The following is an 11,562-nucleotide window of genomic DNA, read 5'->3' on the forward strand; positions in this document are numbered from 1 at the left end:
AATTGAGGCTGTTGTATAGATACTTGTACAACAAGAGAGAAAACAAATTTCCACAATTTTTAAATTAGTAACATTCAAAATAAACCAATGATAATTGAATACAAGTTTTTGGTACAATAGGTCTACTAATGAGAAGGATGAAATTCTTTTGGGGAATATGCATTTTGCTTAGTTGGGGTTCAAGTATTATTAGAATCAATTGCAGATGTCCAACTTTAAGGTTGATCTGTAATGAGATTTTATGAATCTCATCTGTCTTTTCTCACAGATAACTACTGTTAAATACTGCTATTAGTCCATGAACAAGTGATTCCATTAAGAGTATTCATTGCTTAGAAAGCATTTACAGAATTCTATTAGAGTCTCCTCTTGATAGTTGCTTAATTTTTTAAGTGAAGTTTTTATTTATTTTTAAAGTAATTGAGGGGGTGCCTGGTTGACTTGGTTGGTGAGCGCCTGCCTTTGGCCCAGGATCCTGGGATTGAGTCCCTGCTCAGCAGAGAGCCTGCTTCCCCCTCTCCTTCTGCCTGCCGCTCCCCTTGCTGTGCTCTCTCTCTCTCTGTGTCAAATAAATTTAAAAATTCTTTTAAAAAATCTTTTAAAAATCTTTTTTTAAAGCATGGGGGAGGGGCAGAAGGATAGAATCTTCAAGCAGACTCCCCACTGAGCACGGAGCCCAATGTGGCTGGATTTCACAACCCATGAGATCATGGCTTGCGCAGAAACCAAGAGTCGGATGCTCAACCAACTGAGCCACCCAGGCGCCCCATGAATAACCATACACTTTAAATACATTACATTTTCACAAGGTTTGTAACTTTGTTGAACTAAGCCTTTTTTCTGCTCCACATATATATATATATTTTTTAAAGATTTTATTTATTTATTCGACAGGATAGAGACAGCCAGCGAGAGAGGGAACACAAGCAGGGGGAGTGGGAGAGGAAGAAGCAGGCTCATAGCGGAGGAGCCTGATGTGGGGCTCGATCCCACAATGCCGGGATCACGCCCTGAGCCGAAGGCAGACGCCCAACCGCTGTGCCAACCAGGTGCCCCTCCACATATATTTTTGCCACCGTTGGTTGTGACACAGTTTAGCAGATTCCACTTCAGGTTGTGCTGAATTAGTGTTTTCTCAACTTCCTTGAAAACATTTTCACCTGTAATTGTTTCAAGCAGACTATTCATCGAGGCTAATTCTTCAGTCACTTCAAATTCAGCATTGACTTGTCAAAAAACAACTGAACAGTCCTGACAACTGTGGACTCATCAGGAGCCAAGGAAAACTACTTAAAATAATTTGCTTTGGTTTTTTATTTTGTTAATCTCTACACCCAACGTGGGGCTTGACCTCACAACTCTGAGATCAAGGGTCATGTGCTGGGGCGCCTGGGTGACTCAGCCGGTTAAGCATCTTTCTTTGGCTTAGGTCATGATCCTGGGATCCTGGGATCCCGGGATCAAGTCCCATGCCAGGCTCCCTGCTCAGCCAGGAGTCTGCTTGTCCCTCTCTCCCTGCTCATGCTCACTCTCTCTCTCTTTCTTTCTCAAATAAATAAATAAATAAAATCTTTAAAAAAAAAAAAGTCATGTGCTCTTCCAACTGAGCCAGCCAGGTGCCCCTAAAAATAAAATCTTTAAGGAAAAAAAGACATTCTTAAATTTTAAATTCTTAAATCTACCAAAAGTAGACTACAATGCATGATCACATAAAATGAACTTCACTTCTAAGCATCACAAACATTAGAATACAAAAAATCCAAAGATGGATATTTTAAGAAATGTACAAAAGAAATTTGCTTAAAAAATAACAAAAAATTTTAAAATTGATTTTCCCCCAAAGTCCAAATAATTGTGGTCTAGGTAACCAGTAAAGGCTTTATCTGCTCCTTCCTTTGATAAGAATAAGTTTATGCAGGGGTGCCTGGGTAGTTCAGTCTGTTAAGCATCTGACTCTTGATTTTGGCTCAGGTCATGATCTCAGGGTCATAAGATGGAGCCCTGCGTCAGGCTTTGGTGCTAGGTGTGGAGCCTGCTGAAGATTCTCCCTCTGCCTCTGCCCCTCTATCCCCCACCCCCATACCTGCACTCTCTCTCTTTCTAAAAAAAAAAAAGAAAAGAAAAGTTCATGCAGAACTGTATATCCAAGTGTGTGTGCAAGACACACTCACATGCATCACAAATACAAGCACATACACCCACAGGGACACACACAGTTGAGTTTTTATTGTTCTAGGCACTTCGTATCCACCTTAAGTCAGCCATCTTCCCATTACATTTAATGAATGTCTTCTTTGGAGGCAAGACATTTTCTTCAAAGTAGCATAGTTGACGACATTCCCTGCTGGCAAGTATCGGGCCACCATGAAGGAAGACCCCTCACTTGCAGGTGCCTTCCCCATTCCCATCTTCCATACCATGGCTATGAAGTGTCCAGTCCTGGAGGTGAAGTCAGGCTGCTGGAAGTTGTACTTCTTGATTTCACTGTACCATCTATTGGCCATCTCCTTTCCTGTCTGATCATAGGAGGCCCATGCCAGGTTCTCTCCGAACTGGCCATGACTGGACTCTGGGCTGGGCTTGAGCATCCTTGGGCTGGCCAGGACTTCTGCATAATGCTAAGCCTCCTCAGTGTGGGGGGATGCCATGCTGCTGCTAGCACTTGTTGTTCAGGACCTCATTATTAAACTGTTTGGAAGCTAACTTGCCCATGGCCCACTGGGTGCTCTCCCCAGCTCTCACTGCTGCTATGCTGTGCCTCTCTTGCCTGGTCCTGGGCTGCTGGAGATCAATTCCTATCTCTATGAACCTGGACAGATGGTTGAATCCAGGTGACTAGAGGAAGTCAACCCTACTGGCAAAAAGAGGAGAGTTACTGTTTCCAAGATCCAAAACACACAAAGGGCCAGGAAAAAAAATAAGGTTTGGGAGTTGGGGGATTAGTGGGAGATGTGGTAGAGAAAAGGAACTCAGAACTAACATAGCCCTGCCCAGCGGTCAAGGAACCATGAAAAGCTCTATGGCACAGAGCAAGGCCTGCCCACACTCCCAACACATATACACACAAGATCTGGGGCGCCCTTGCTCCTTAATCTACTGTTACTGAGGCTCATTTTCCTCCTCAAATTAGTTAATATAGACATGAAGTAGAGCCCCAAGTCTCCGTGTAGAGCCCATTTTTTTCCTTCACAAACTCTAACCTTGCTCACAGATATCTGCTATCTATATATGTCAATAGATTCCAAATCTGTATCTTTAGTTCAGACTGTTCTCATCAGCTACAGACCCATACATCCAATAACCTGCTAGATTTCTACCTGAAGACTATTCTAGTACCTCAAACTCAACATGTAAAAAGTTAAAATCACTAAAATATGTTAAAATATATATTCAACTTGTTGACCCACAAATTCCTCTTGGCAAAATAAAATCACCCTCAATATTTGTTTTAAAAGATCAGTGTGCTTAGAGTCACTAAATTATGGGGCACCTGGGTGGCACAGCGGTTAAGCGTCTGCCTTCGGCTCAGGGCGTGATCCTGGCGTTGTGGCATCGAGTCCCACATCGGGCTCCTCTGCTGTGAGCCTGCTTCTTCCTCTCCCACTCCCCCTGCTTGTGTTCCCTCTCTCGCTGGCTTTCTCTATCTCTGTCGAATAAATAAATAAAATCTTTAAAAAAAAAAAAGAGTCACTAAATTATTATTTTTCCTTTGGGCCTAAAGTGAAAGGATTCCCATAAAGTTCTATAACCTCTTTATTAAATAAAGGAAAGTTAATTTATTTGTAGCAGCAAAAAACTAGAAACAATCTAAATGTTTTGTCTATAGATTTAACACAATCCTAATGAAAATCCTAGTAGGTAGGTTTGTGTGTGTATGAGTGTACACAAAGTGATAAGCTGATCTTAAAATTTATACAGGGGGGTGCCTGGCTGGCTCAGTCTGTAAAGCATATAGCCCTTGATCTCAGGGTCATGAGTTTGGCCCCACACTGGGTGTAGAGTTTACTTTAAAAAAAATTATATGAAAATGGAATGGCCAAGAATAGTTAATATAACCTTACAATCTTAAAGTTGGAAGACATGGACTACCAGATATCAAAATTTATTACAAAATTATAGCAATGAAGAACACTTGTGATGAACACTTGTTTTATGAAAAAAGAGACAATGTAGAGCAGTGGAAGTAAAAATTATTTTGTTGACAAAAATCATCCACAACTTGGAAATGCTGCAAAGAAAAGGAAGTAGGGCTAGCCAAAGATGAACTCTGAAGGCAATATACTTGGGCTTAACTCGTTCTCTATTTATTATTGATTAAAGGCTAAAACTCTGTGAAGTCATGTGTTAACTTACATATTTTTGACTGGTAATGATGTAAAGGATTTCTGATTAGTAGAAAAGGTTATAGGGGAACCTGGATGGCTCAGTCAGAAGAGCATGCAGCTCTTGATCTCGAGGTCGGTTGTGAGGTTGAGCCCTAAGTCGGGTGGAGAGATTACTGAAATAAAGAAAAAGAGAGGGCGCCTGGGTGGCTCAGTCATTAAGCCATTAAGCTTCTGCGTTCGGCTCAGGGCGTGATCCTGGCATTCTGGGATCGAGCCTCACATCAGGCTCCTCCGCTGGGAGCCTGCTTCTTCCTCTCCCACTCCCCCTGCTTGTGTTCCCTCTCTAGCTGGCTGTCTCTCTCTCTGTCGAATAAATAAATAAAATCTTTAAAAAAAAAAAAAAAATAGGAGGGGCGCCTGGGTGGCTCAGCCAGTTAAGCATCCAAGTCTTGATTTTGGCTCAGGTCTGGATCTCAGGGTCACGAAATTGAGCCCCACATTGGGCTCCATGCTCAGTAGGGAGTCCGCTTCTTTCCCTCTCTCTCCCTCTCCCTGCCCCTCCTCCCACTTATGCTTGCATGCACTCTCTCTCTCTGTAAAATAAATAAATAAATCTAAAAAAAAAGGAAGGAAGGAAGGAAGGAAGGAAGGAAGGAAGGAAGGAAGGAAGGAAGGGAGGAAGGGAGGAAGGGAAAAAGAAAAGAAAATGTTATGGTGTTATTATCCTGTAGACATTAACCAGTTTTAACTAACTTTTATCTAACATTCTTTTTTCAAATGCCTATAAATACCTGTGATGGTTAATTTTTTTTTTAAGATTTTATTTATTAATTTGACAGAGAGAGACAGCCAGCGAGAGAGGGAACACAAGCAGGGGACTGGAAGAGGAAGAAGCAGGCTCCTACCAGAGAAGCCTGATGTGGGGCTCGATCCCAGAACACTGGGATCACGCCCTGAGCCAAAGGCAGACGCTTAATGACTGCGCCACCCAGGCGCCCCTGTGATGGTTAATTTTATGTGTCCACTTGACTGGGCCACAAGGTGCCCAAATATTTGGTCAAACATTATTCTGGGTGGATGTTTCTGGATGAGATTAATATTTGAATAGACTGAGTAAAGCAGATTGCTCTTCCTACTGTGGGTGGGCCTCATCCAATCAGCTGAAGCCCTCACTAGATCAAAAAGGCTGAGTAGGAGAAAATTTCTCCAAGTGCCTGGCTGGCTTAGTCTGTAGAGAGTCTTGATCTCAGGGTTGTGAGTTTGAGCTCCATGTTGAGTGTAGAGATTATTTAAAAATAAAATCTTTAAAAGAGAGAGAGAGAGAGAAAATTTCTCTCTGACTGGCCAGTTCTCTGAACTGGGACATTGGTCCTTTATCCTGCCTTTAGACTCAGGCTGAAACATCAGCTCTTCCTGGGTCTTGAGCCTGCTGGCTTTCAGGCTGGAACCACGCTGTCAGCTTTTTTATCAGGCCTTTGGACTGGGACTGGAACTATACCATCACCTCTCTGGGTCTCCAGATTGCCAGCTAAAGATCTTGGGACTTGTTAGCCTCCATAATCCCGTGAGCCAATTCCTTATAATAAAATTTCTCTGTCTCTATCCCTATCTATGTGTACGTGTGTGTATGCATAGATATGCATATATATAAAAACACATGTATATATACATACACATGTATGTGCACATGTATGCATATATATAAACATATCACCCCACCACAACTTTAATACAATACCTAATTTCCTTGAACACTCATTGAACATGCTTTACCATCCTCCTTATCCCCTCAATAATGAGTTAAATGAATCTCTGTCAGGTTTTCATTCTGTATTCCTATAAGAATCTTGCTTTTAACTTTTTGGAAATTGTACTTTGACAATGTTTTCAACAAAAAGTACTGGATTAATTCTATAACCATATGGGGGGAAAATGAATCTTGTCTCCTACCTCACACCATACACAAAATCTATTGCAGATGACTTATAAAAGGTAAAATAATAAAGCTTCTAGACAATGACATAAGAGAATATATTCATTACCTTGGGATAGGCAAAGACTTCTTTTTCTTTTTAAGGTGGTTTTTTATTAAAGCACAGGTACAGGCTCCGTGGGCTGGAAGCACTGCTGGGCAAAAACTTCCTAAATAGGCAAAAAATGCATTATTCACAAACAATGAAATAAATTGGACTCTATTAAAGTTAAGAACTTCTGTTCATTGAAAAACACCACTTAGAAAATAAAAATGCAAGCTGCAGACTGGGAAAAGATATTTGCAATAGATTTCTCTAACAAAAGAATCATATCCAGAATATACAAAGAGCTCCTACAAATAGAAAAAAGACAACCAAATAGAAAAATAGGCTAAGGACTTGACCAGGCAAGTCACGAAAGATAACCAAGAGACATACAAAAAGGTGCCCAAATTTACTGGATATCAGAGAAATGCAAACTAAGGCCACAGTGAGATACCACTGTAAATACACTAGAATAGCTAAAATTAAAAAGACTGACAACATCAAGAGTTGGCCAGAAAGTGGAGAAACTAGATTTCTCATGTATTGTGGGAATGTGAACTGCTACAATCTCTTTGGAAAAAAAATATTGGCAATATCTACTGAAGCTGAACATATACACGCCCTATTACTCAGCAGTTCTACTTCTAAGTATATAGCCAATAGAAATACATGTACATCAGTCAATAAATTTATTTTTTTTAAATGTAGAGGAAAAATAAATACCAGTTTGGAATAGTGGTTACTTCTGGGGAGAGAAGATGAGGAGCAAGCTAGAGAATGGAATGAGATTAGGAAGGAGTATATAAAAGCTCAACTTACCTGAAATATTAATTTCCTTAAGAGAGAATTCGAAGCAAATGTGGTAAAATACCAAGATTTGATAACGCTCTGTGAGAAGAATGTGGATGTTTGTTATAGTATTCTTTATAACTTTCTCTGTGTCTAAAATATTTCATAAAGGGGGCGCCTGGGTGGCACAGCGGTTAAGCGTCTGCCTTCGGCTCAGGGCGTGATCCCGGCGTTATGGGATCAAGCCCCACATCAGGCTCCTCCGCTATGAGTCTGCTTCTTCCTCTCCCACTCCCCCTGCTTGTGTTCCCTCTCTCGCTGGCTGTCTCTCTCTCTGTCGAATAAATAAATAAAATCTTTAAAAAACAAATAAAATATTTCATAAAGAAATCTTTTTTATTTATTTTCTTTAATTTTATTATTATTTTTTTAATATAACCTCTACACCCAACATTGGGCTCGAATTCCTGACCCTGAGATCAAGAGTCACATGCTCTACCAACTGAACCATCCAAGGGCCCCTCATAAAGAAATTTTTTAAAATCTTGTAGTATATTCAGAGAATGTTTAAGAGCCATTGATTTAAAATAAAAACCTGTAATATGAATAAACAGTATAATGCCAGTATTGTGTATATAAATATACCACATACACACACACATAGATTGATATGATATGATGTGATGAAACTGGCACTTTTTTTTTTTTTTTGGTGGGCAGCAAAGCAAGATTTATTGAGTGATAGCAAAGTTATAGTACAAAACTCCCGAGGAAGGAGGGGACCTGAGAGGGTTGCCACCAGAATTTCTTTTTTTTTTTTTTTTAATTTTATTTTTATTTTATTTTATTTTTTTTTAATGATTTTTTATTATATTATGTTAGTCACCATACAGTACATCCCCGGTTTCCGATGTAAGGCTCGATGATTCATTAGTTGTGTATAACACCCAGTGCACCATGCAATACGTGCCCTCCTTACTACCCATCACCGGTCTATCCCATTCCCCCACCCCCCTCCCCTCTGGAGTCCTCAGTTTGTTTCTCATAGTCCATAGTCTCTCATGTTTCATGCCCCCTTCTGATTACCCCCCCTTTCTTTATCCCTTTCTTCCCCTACTGATCATCCTAGTTCTTATGTTCCATAGATGAGAGAAATCATATGATAGTTGTCTTTCTCTGCTTGACTTATTTCACTTAGCATTATCTCCTCCAGTGCTGTCCATGTTGTAGCAAATGTTGAGAACTCGTTCTTTCTGATAGCTGAGTAATATTCCATTGTATATATGGACCACAACTTCTTAATCCAGTCATCTGTAGAAGGGCATCTCGGCTCCTTCCACGATTTAGCTATTGTGGACATTGCTGCTATGAACATTGGGGTGCATATGGCCCTTCTCTTCACTACGTCTGTATCTTTGGGGTAAATACCCAGTAGTGCAATGGCTGGATCATAGGGTAGCTCAATTTTTAACTTTTTAAGGGACCTCCACACTGTTTTCCAGAGTGGCTGTACCAACCTGCATTCCCACCAACAATGTAGGAGGGATCCCCTTTCTCCACATCCTCTCCAACAATTGTTGTTTCTTGCCTTGTCTATTTTTGCCATTCTAACTGGCGTAAGGTGGTATCTCAGTGTGGTTTTGATTTGAATTTCCTTGATGGCTAATGATTTTGAACATTTTTTCATGTGTCTGTTAGCCATTTGTATGTCTTCATTGGAAAAGTGTCTGTTCATATCTTCTGCCCATTTTTTGATTTGTTTATTTGTTTCTCGTGTATTGAGTTTGAGAAGTTCTTTGTAGATCTTGGATACCAGTCCTTTATCTGTAGTGTCATTTGCAAATATATTCTCCCATTCCGTGGGCTGCCTCTTAGTTTTTCTGACTGTTTCCTTGGCTGTGCAGAAACTTTTAATCTTGATGAAGTCCCATAAATTCATTTTATCTTTTGTTTCTCTTGCCTTTGGGGATGTGTCATGAAAAAGGTTGCTTTGGCCGATGTCGTAGAGGTTGTTGCCTATGTTCTCCTCTAGAATTTTGATAGATTCCTGTCTCACATTGAGGTCTTTCATCCATTTGGAGTTTATTTTTGTGTATCCACCAGAATTTCTAAGTCTAGAGGTTTTTATGGTCTTGTTGGCGGGCTGTTTTAATCTGATTAACCCTCCCTGCACCTGTCATCCAATCAGGTTTTTGTCATCTATCTATCACATGGCAAAGGGTGGAGGGCTCCTTCCAGGGTCGTGTAAAATCCTTTTAAGGATGGTTTTCCTCTTGGGGCGGGGGAGGTGTGCCTTGTTCCTGCTTGCCTGCCTTCCAACTATCCTTCATCATTACTCCCTCTGAAGAGGTAACCCTAACTGCTCTTAGGGAAAAAGGGTGAGGACCAATCATAAGTACTTCCTACTGATCAGGGGCTTTGGATGGGACAGCTGTCAGGTGAACCTGACACTTTAACTCAGGAGTCTTTCTTCCCCGAACCCATAACCTCAGCCTAATCATGAGAAACACATCAGACAAATACCACTGAAAGACATTCTATAAAATATCTGATGGTAAAACCATCAAGGTCTTCAAAAACAAGGAAGTCTGAGAAAATGTCACAGCCAAGAGAAGTTTAAGGAGACATGGTAACTAAATGCAATTGCTACCCTGGATGGGATCCTGGAACAGAAAAAGAGCATAAGGAAAAACCAAGGAAATCTAAATAAGGTATGGGCTTTAGTTAATGATAATGTATCAATATTGGTTAATTAATTGTAACAGATGAACCGTACTAATTTAAATGTTAACAAGAAGGGAAATTGGGTGGGGTATATGGAAAATCTGAGTTACCTTCATAAATTTTCTAAAATCTAAAATTGTTCTAAAATTAAGTTCATTTTTTAAAGTCAAGTAATTTAGCCAAATTCATACAGCTAGGAAATACCCAATACCCAAAATTCAGAGGCCAACACAAATGACTACAAACCCTATACTTTTTCCACTACCCAAAACCCTTCCAACTTCACTGTCTGTAGGATTATCTAGGTATTTGTACGACGACCTAAACAAGTTCCTTGAGGATAGAGAAAAAACTTTTTTTTTCTTTGCATGCAATTGGTGTTCAGTAAACCAACTTAAGTTAACTACTCACAGAAAGTCCCAGAAACTTAAAGAATCTGCGACTTTCAGAGAACTTCGTCAGGTTTGACCCACAATCGATACCACCAGCTCTACGGAGAGGCCGAGCCCCTTCAGTTCTGCAAGGGTCCTGTGCTGCCATCTACAGGTAGCTTGCCATCTACAGGTAGCTTACCAGCTACCAGCAGGACTTCCCCCTGCTATATCTCGGGATAGCAGGGCGAGCGTAAATTGGAGAGAAGACTCAAGCGCTAATTAAACTAAGAACATATGTAACTGTCACATAGTCACTTGACACTTGTACAAAGCAAAGGCCCTACTTCTCTCCGGCTACTGCAGACTCTTCTAACTTCGTATTAACACTTAGGCTCCTAAAATTCACAGAACTCTTTGCTGAACCACCTTCCACAGGTACAGATCTGATTGTTACTGCCCATCTCCCAGAACTGAGATTCTCCCGCACAGCGTAGGCTGCAGGCACTTGCTCAACCTCACAGACTTGAAACCCCACCATCCAGATTCTCCCATCTTCACATACCCCTGAGACTCCTTGCACTACCTTGCAAACCCCACAGACCTCCCCATTAAGGCAAATGCGCGCGCTAACCCACACATCTCCAGAAAAAGACTCAAGTTCCGCAGGCAGCTCACACTAACTCGAAAGCCCTGGAGAGCCCCAGTCAGGCTCCGTGCCCTCAGGCTAGCGCTTTGATGCCAGCTTCGTCTCCCCCACCCCCAGCCCAATCCGGTCAGCCTAGGCCCGCACCCTGCGGGCCAAAGCCCCGCCCCTCTAGACCTGTCATCACAGAAGCCGCACGTGGCCGGGTGGGACCTGAGGCAACCTGCGGCCATCACTTTGTCTCCTCCGCCATCCATTGGGGCCGCCGCCGCCAATCAGAGCCAGCGGATCCGGGCTGAAGCGCTAGCGCCCGGGTGAGGCGAGCGGGAGAAGGGGTGGGGGTAGGAGAGTCTCTGAGACCGACCCGGGCTCGCGGTGGAAGAGGGGCTGGTCTGGGTTCTGCCAGGCTGGAATCCGAGGGGCGGGTCCCAGCGAAAGGCGGAGAGACCAGAAAAGGGTGGGGATCAGGGAAGAGGTTAGGGACAAGCGGATGTTCCCTGGGAAACGCAGAGAAGACGAGAAGGGGCGGAGTCATAGGGGCGGGGCCTGTGTTACAGGGGAGGAGCCAAAGGAATTAAAGAAACTAGGAAAGGGGACGAACCCCGAGAAGGTGGGAGGTGGGACAAGGGAGGGGGTGGGCCTCGGCGTTGCGGGGGCGGGGCTCGGACAGAAGGGATGAGGTTTGCAGG

General features: G+C 42.2%; 1 pseudogene; it reads right to left on the minus strand.

Moving 5' to 3' along the window:
• Positions 1–2,204: 2,204 nt before the first annotated feature.
• On the minus strand, positions 2,205–3,844 carry LOC123781275 (Golgi-associated plant pathogenesis-related protein 1 pseudogene; annotated as a pseudogene).
• Between the last annotated feature and the right edge of the window lie 7,718 nt (positions 3,845–11,562).

The sequence above is a fragment of the Ursus americanus genome, chromosome 18 (assembly GCF_024610735.1).
Source record: "Ursus americanus isolate L20-20 chromosome 18, mUrsAme1.1.p, whole genome shotgun sequence".
Classification (NCBI taxonomy): Eukaryota; Metazoa; Chordata; class Mammalia; order Carnivora; family Ursidae; genus Ursus; species Ursus americanus.